Below are 7,300 nucleotides of genomic sequence, written 5' to 3' on the forward strand. Positions count from 1 at the left end.
CACAAGCTTAACACAATCATATGATGACCCCCATCTCATTGAAGACCTCATCTCCTTGAAAATCTCTGATTGGTATAATGCAACTGATTAGGGTTGACCAGAGGTCAAAACCCTAATCCCAAGGAATCTGAGCATGAATTATGAAGTCTTTGCCAAGGACATAACCATGATGATGATGATGTAACCTTGCAATCAAGATAATACCCAATCTCCTTGAGGAACCAAGAAACCCTAATTGAAGCACAAACCTCAGATGATTAGTGATCAATTCATGAGACCCTTAGGCTTGCATCTCTTAGCCTCTCCATCTTCTGAGAAAGACCTAGGAGGATGACTTGCTCATTGTTTCCACATGATATGCAAAGATATGATGCCTAATGTCCTAAAAAATGAAATGCAATATGCTAAGCTAGTCCCAAAAGAGGAGGGCAAATTTTGAGGTGTTACACTTAGCATATGAAGGCATCTGTGTAATAGCTTCTGTGAATGGAATGGTGACGTTTAATTGTTTCAGTAGGTCAACAAATTTTTTAAATTGGCCCACGTCTTTGGTTTTAATTAGCCTCTGAGGATAAGGGATAGGTGGTTTGTAAGGCGGTGGAGGTACATAAGGTTCTTTCTTTTCTACGGTTTCCTTATTACTCTCTTCCTTTTCCTTAGGTTTATTTTCTTCCTCAGTTGACTTTTTAGAGTTTTGGTTTTCAATTCTTGATCAGATGGTCCTTCTACCTCGGTTCCACTTCTCAATATAATTGCATGAGCGTGGCTTTTCGGGTTAGGTTGGGGCTGTCCAGGAAATGTACCAGTTGGGGCAGCAGTAGGCGCTTGTTGTTAAGCTACCTGTGAGATTTGTGTTTCCAGCATTTTGTTATGGGTAGCCAGGGCATCTACTTTACTTGCTAGTTGTTTAATTTGTTCGTTAGTGTGTACATTCTGGTTTAAGAAATCTTTATTGGTTTGTTGTTGAGAAGCTATGAAGTTCTCCATCATGATTTCCAAGTTGGATTTCCTAGGAACGTTATTGTTAGGTGTAGATGGGGTCGGCTTTTGATATCCAGGAGGTATAGCTGGGGGTTGACTGGGAGCTTGTCCTGGTGCATATAAAGCATTGTTACTCTTATATGAAAAATTAGGATGGTTCTTCTAGTTTGAGTTATAGGTATGCGAGTAAGGGTTTCCTTAAGCGTAGTTCACCTGCTCTGCTTGGATTCCTTTTAAGAGTTGACAATCTGTAGGCGTGTGACCTTGGATTCCACAGACTTCGCAATTTTGAGTCACGGCAACCACGGTGGCTGGAGGTGATACATTTAAACTTTCAATTTTCTGGGCAAGAGCATCCACTTTTGCATTAACATGATCAAGGCTACTTATCTCGTACATTCCAGATTTCGTTTGAGGTTTTTCTACCATTGTTCGGTCGCTTCCCCATTGATAATGGTTTTGGGCCATGCTTTTGATAAGTTGATAAGCGTCAGCGTAAGGTTTATCCATAAGCGCACCACCTGCGACGACGTCTATTGTTAATCTTGTGTTGAATAAGAGACCATTATAGAAGGTATGGATTACTAACCAGTCCTCTAAACCATGGTGTGGACAAAGTCTCATCATGTCTTTGTATCTTTCCCATGCTTCGAAAAGAGACTCGTTATCTTTCTGTTTAAATCCATTTATCTGGGCTCTTAACATAGTTGTTTTGCTTGGAGAAAAATATCGGGCAAGAAAGACTTTCTTCAACTCATTCCATGTGGTGACTGAGTTGGAAGGAAGAGACTGAAGCCATCTTCTAGCTTTATCTCTTAACGAGAAAGGAAAAAGACGAAGTCGAATTGCCTCTGAAGTGACACCATTAGCTTTAACAGTATCAGCGTATTGAACAAATACGGATAAATGAAGGTTTGGATCCTCGGTAGGATTTCCAGAGAATTGATTCTGTTGCACTGCCTGTAACAGTGAAGGTTTAAGTTCGAAGTTGTTTGCTTCGATTGCGGGTGGAGCAATACCCGAACGCGGCTTGTCTTGCGATGGAGCGGCGTAATCTCGAAGAGCACGAGCTGGTTCTGCCATCTCGGGTATCGGCGAAGGAAGAAGATTTTTGAGATCAGGAATTTCGATTGGAGGAAGATTGTTTGCAACACGATACTCCCGAATTCGTCGTAAGACTCGGAGATATCGTTCAATGTCGTTCATTCGTAAGTAATACGGTTCGCCTTGTGAGTGAGTGTGTGGCATACAAAGCAACAAAAAAAACAAGAAAAAAAAATAAAAATTGCCTTAGTCTCTACAGCGTAACAGAAGAGTTACGATATCGACTAAATAAAAGTCCCCGACAACGGCGCCAAAAACTTGATCGCGACTTTATGAGTCTATTGGGGTATTAACTGCAAGTGCACCGTCTAATCGCGTAGTAATAAAAGATATCGATCCCACAGGGACTTAATGAATCGATATACCGTTTTTCTAGGGTTACTTCGTAAAGCTAAGGCGGATGATACTTTGATGATTGGGGGGAAAAAGTAAAACTAAAATTGGATCTAGATTAAATATCGAATAACGCGGATATCGGTATGTAGTTCGTCGTAATTAGGGAATCAAATCTTCGTTGGTTTCTTAGTTTTAAAATAAGTCCTTTCATTAGACACTATTGATTAAAAATCTTTTCTCAAACTCTCGCTCTGTTGAATAGACTATGATTTTACCTTAACGTACGCTCTCACTATTTAGTTAAAACTAAAATCATTTTTTGAAAACAATAGAATCTATAGAAACTCTTTTTATTAAAATACTAACCGTTTAAACACCCTCGTCTCAAACTCTCGCTCTGTTGACTTAGATTATATGATTAAACTTAAATGCTTAACTCTCGTCCTCACATTTAACCTTTAAAAATACTTTTTGAAAATGATTAGAATTTAATTAACTCTAAAAATTGCTTTCGCCCTGATTTAAAGTTAATGTCCAATTTACACTGTCCAGTTAAAAGCTCAAACCGTCGTTCTATTGATTTTAACTTCTTTACGTCCTTTACTCTCGTACAAAAACTTTGGTATTAACCATGTAAATTGAGACCATAAAAAGAGTGACTATATCTTTAAATAAATTTAAACCAACTTAGTTTTGATTCCTTTATTCCGCTTACTTTACATACCGATATCTAAGTTTATTTAGCCAGACATGCTAAACAAGCCTAAACAATAATTATGCTTAAATACAGCCATATCAGACAAACAATATAGATAAACAGCAGTACAGAGCATATATAAATTAAAACAATAAATTAATGAACGTGTAATATTAATAGAAATCTTGATTGTTCCCTAGCTTCGATGCTTGAACAGTCCACCACAAACCGGTTGGATTTGTTCTTCACAATCTTCGATCAGATGGTAAAATAAAGGCGAAGGAATAAAATACTATGATCTAACGTAAGGTTAGATCCAGTAAAAACTACACAATAGTTTTCGGTGTAGAAACTAGTGTGAAAGAAAATAAATTCAATGCTTTGGAAATTAACTAGAAAAGAAAAGGAAATAAAAATTGCTAAGAAAGTAGAGTGCTGGAAAATTAAAAAACAGGAAAAAATAAATAATGCACGGTGCCGAAAACTGGAAAATTGAGAGTGCTGCAGGGTTCCACCATTGGATCTATTTATACCAATCCATCAAGTGACCGTTTCTTCCAAAGTCCTTCAGTAGGTTTCGTCACACGTCAACAGGTCAAGCGAAGAAATAGGTGAATGTGCTTCTGTTACGCGTCAAAGCCAAAAATATAGGAATGGGGGTGTGACGCTCATCACACCTTGTGTGGTGCTCGTAACACTTAGCAGGAGGGCGTGACGCTCGTCACACCTTGTGTGGCGGTCGTCACAGCATCACAGCGCCTCTCCTTGTAGTTGTGGGCTGGGCTTTAGTGGATTGCTTTTTATCCTCTTTTTGCACCTCCTTTTCTTTCTTTTTCACGTATGCTTCAAATAGTGTTACCTGAAATAAATAGAAGGAAAATACCAAGTAATATCGAATAATATGAAATAAACCGAATCAAATAATAATATAATTTAATTAAATCAAGTCCAAAAATATGATATTATTTCATGTTATCATCTCTCAGAATAGGACAAGTATCGGTCAGGTGCTCAGGAGAAGTACAAATGCCACACAAAGTTGCTGTTTGATGTTTTGCTACTGCCAGTTGTTTGACTAAGGCAGTGAGTTTGTCAATTCTGGTCTCTAAAGCTTTGTTGGAAGAAACTTGAATTTGACTCACGCCTTTTCTTTGCACAGAATTGTCTCTAGTGGTGAACTGTTGAGAATTAAGAGACATATTTTCAATAAGGGCTTTGGCAGCAGCTAGAGTTTTATCGACTAATGCTCCACCACTAGCAGCATCAAGAATGTTCCTGTCCATCAGTAACAATCCCTCATAAAAGTATTGGATGAGGAGTTGCTCAGTGATCTGGTGTTGAGGGCAACTAGATACCAAGTGCTTGAATCTCTCCCAATACTCGGTCAGCGACTCATTGCCTTGTCTAATACCACAAATCTCCTTTCTTATTGAGGCAACTCTGGAGGCAGGAAAATATCTTTCCAAGAACACTTTTTTCAGGGTTGTCCAACTTGCAATTGAGTTTGGCTCGAGATAATAAATCCAATCCTTTGTTGCACCCTGCAATGAAAAAGGAAAAGCTCGAAGTTTGATGTGATCTTCGGTGATCCCTTCAGGCTTCAATGGTGTAGAACACATCACCTGGAACTCTTTCAAATGATTGTGTGGATCTTCACCTGCAAGACCACTAAACTTTGGCAACAAGTGTATTAAACCCGATTTTAATTCAAAAGGAACAGCAGCAACATCATATTTAATGCACAAACCATTGTAATTCACATTAGGAGCAGCTAACTGCCTTAAGGTTCTATTATCAGCCATTGCAAAATCAAGTTCAGAATCCGAAGAAAACAAGTTATGCAAATAGTCAGACTCAGAATCAGACTCAATTGTGGGTGGTGAACTATTGGTAGCCTGGACTGTTCTACGTTGTGTGTACAAAGTTCTCTCTATTTCAGGATCAAAAGAAACAATTTCAGAACAGCTAGACCTAGTAGCCAGGACTAACGGAACAACAATGCAACAACAACAATAGTGAAAATTCCAACAATGTCCTAAAAGTCAAAAAAACAAACACAAAGTAAGAAATCGATCAAAAATAATTCAACAAAATAAACTGACACCGAAATTAATCTAATGACTTAAAAATATAATTTTGAGATTTTTTTCGATTTTTTTCGAGATGGTGAAAACAGTAAATAATTGCTTAAAAATAGAAAAATGATGAATTTTGGATTTTTTAAAATTTCTCCCATAACTACTTTGTAGTATGGGACAAATGACTAGAGAATTATTTCCCTTCAGATACCCGGAGCAGATTACGAAACAGACACAATTTCTCAAAAACCGACTTTTTTGCGATTTGGACTCTAAAACGCGAGTTGGACGAAACTGTGAGGAAACTAGGACCTATACGCTTAGACACTAAACCTATGACTCTAAAAACGATTAAAAGAAACAAGAATCCCCAACAACGGCGCCAATTTGATCCGCTGTCGCGCGCGGATCAAAACGAGTAGTTTTTCAAAAATATAGTTTAACGACAAATTGACTCAAATATCGTTCTCAAGGATTCTTGTTTAATTAATCTACCGATAGAACAAAAAAGGGGGGGGGGTGGTTGGTTTAGATTCGAAAAAGTGATTTTTAAAGGTGATTATAAAATAAGCTGACACGAACCAACCTACTACATCATCTTCCGACTTATAATTGATTCTTATAAAATTCCAAATCCCTAACGGGTCTGCTCCTATTCGATTACAATTACCATTAACAAGCGTAAAGAAAATTATGCGAGTAATATTCCCAAATTCCGAATTAAGAAAACAGATTAAAAACTATTGCGAATTAAGCAGATGCAACTTGATCGTTCGTGATAAAATAAAAGCTATGTTAACACGAAATTGATTCGGGATCATCATTCATCAATCGAATTTAAGGATTCTATCCTATAGCAACAATTAGATTAAGCAAATAATTGGAATTATAAGAAGAATTCAAAGGAAACAAATTGGAATTAATAAAAACCTCAAAGCGGATTCTAAATTACAACAGGTTGATTCAAAAGGGATTAGTTCTCCATAGTCATCTTGCTAGCTCTCAAACAAATCGTACATGAAAAGTAAAACGTGACAATGTTTTTGGCTTCCTAACCTAGGTAAAAACACCTAAACCCGTTTCACAACTCAACCGGGTCAAATGTACGATCCGGGCCCAATACAACTAACCCAAACAAAATATAAAAATAATGCAGCAGCTTCAACGAAATTTATGTCCCTTCTACCGTCTGATTCAGCTCTCTACTTCTGAACAAAAGTTGTAGATCTTTTTCTTAGCTTTCCATCGACTGGTATCACGTCTCAATCAGATACTCCTAGCTCAATATATGATTTTTCTCACGAAAGCTGCTAATGCTGAAAATTAAATAAGTGCAAAAATAAAATAAATTATGAAAACACATTAAAACATAAAAATAATCAAAGCAAATCGAAGAAATGCTTAAGTACAAACATGGAAGAACGTGCATCAAAATGCACTGATCACGTACCATGATGGAAAGGTCCGTCATAAAGAGTTTAAAGTTGGATAAATGGTACTGCTTTTCAACTCAAGATTGAAGTTGTTTCCTGGTAAGCTAAAGTCAAAGTGGTCAGGACCGTTTGTTGTAAAGGAGGTGCGAAACTATGGGGCCATCTTGGTTGAGGATCCAAAGTCACAGGAGAGTTGGACTGTAAATGGACAAAGACTAAATGTCTACCATAGTGGCGAAGTGAATCGGGATGTCTGTGTCATTTCCCTAACCAAACCGTGATGATCATTGAACTGTCAAGCTCAAAACGATGTTAAACAAAGCGCTTGTTGGGAGGCAACCCAACGTTGTAAGTTTGCATTTCAAGTTTTGTCAATTCAGTTGTTAAGATATTCTGTTGTATTTCTTTTTATGTGAAAATTGAGTTTTGTCCACTGCCAACATTTTTTACAAAAATTTCCTTCAGTTCTCCCTGCGAACAGCCTTTGCCTTGCAAACTGAATGGAAAAATTCAGGTTGGCATCGCGAACAAAGTTCGCCCAACGAACTGAGCGTGGCAGAACCTTTTAAGTTCTGTTTTGTGTTATTTTCATTTCATTTCTAAATTCACAATTTCACAATTCTTTTCATCACTTTCACTACCCCACTTCCAAAATCAAAACTATTCCTCTC

The 7,300-nt window shown here is 37.5% G+C and overlaps 1 non-coding gene across 1 annotated transcript; it reads left to right on the forward strand.

The window, feature by feature from the left end:
• Nucleotides 1-1,579: 1,579 nt before the first annotated feature.
• On the forward strand, nt 1,580-1,686 carry LOC127115996 (small nucleolar RNA R71). Its single transcript, XR_007800988.1, has one exon. It is a non-coding gene; the product is annotated as a small nucleolar RNA R71 (small nucleolar RNA).
• Nucleotides 1,687-7,300: the final 5,614 nt, after the last annotated feature.

Source organism: Lathyrus oleraceus, chromosome 1 (assembly GCF_024323335.1).
Source record: "Lathyrus oleraceus cultivar Zhongwan6 chromosome 1, CAAS_Psat_ZW6_1.0, whole genome shotgun sequence".
Taxonomy (NCBI): domain Eukaryota; kingdom Viridiplantae; phylum Streptophyta; class Magnoliopsida; order Fabales; family Fabaceae; genus Lathyrus; species Lathyrus oleraceus.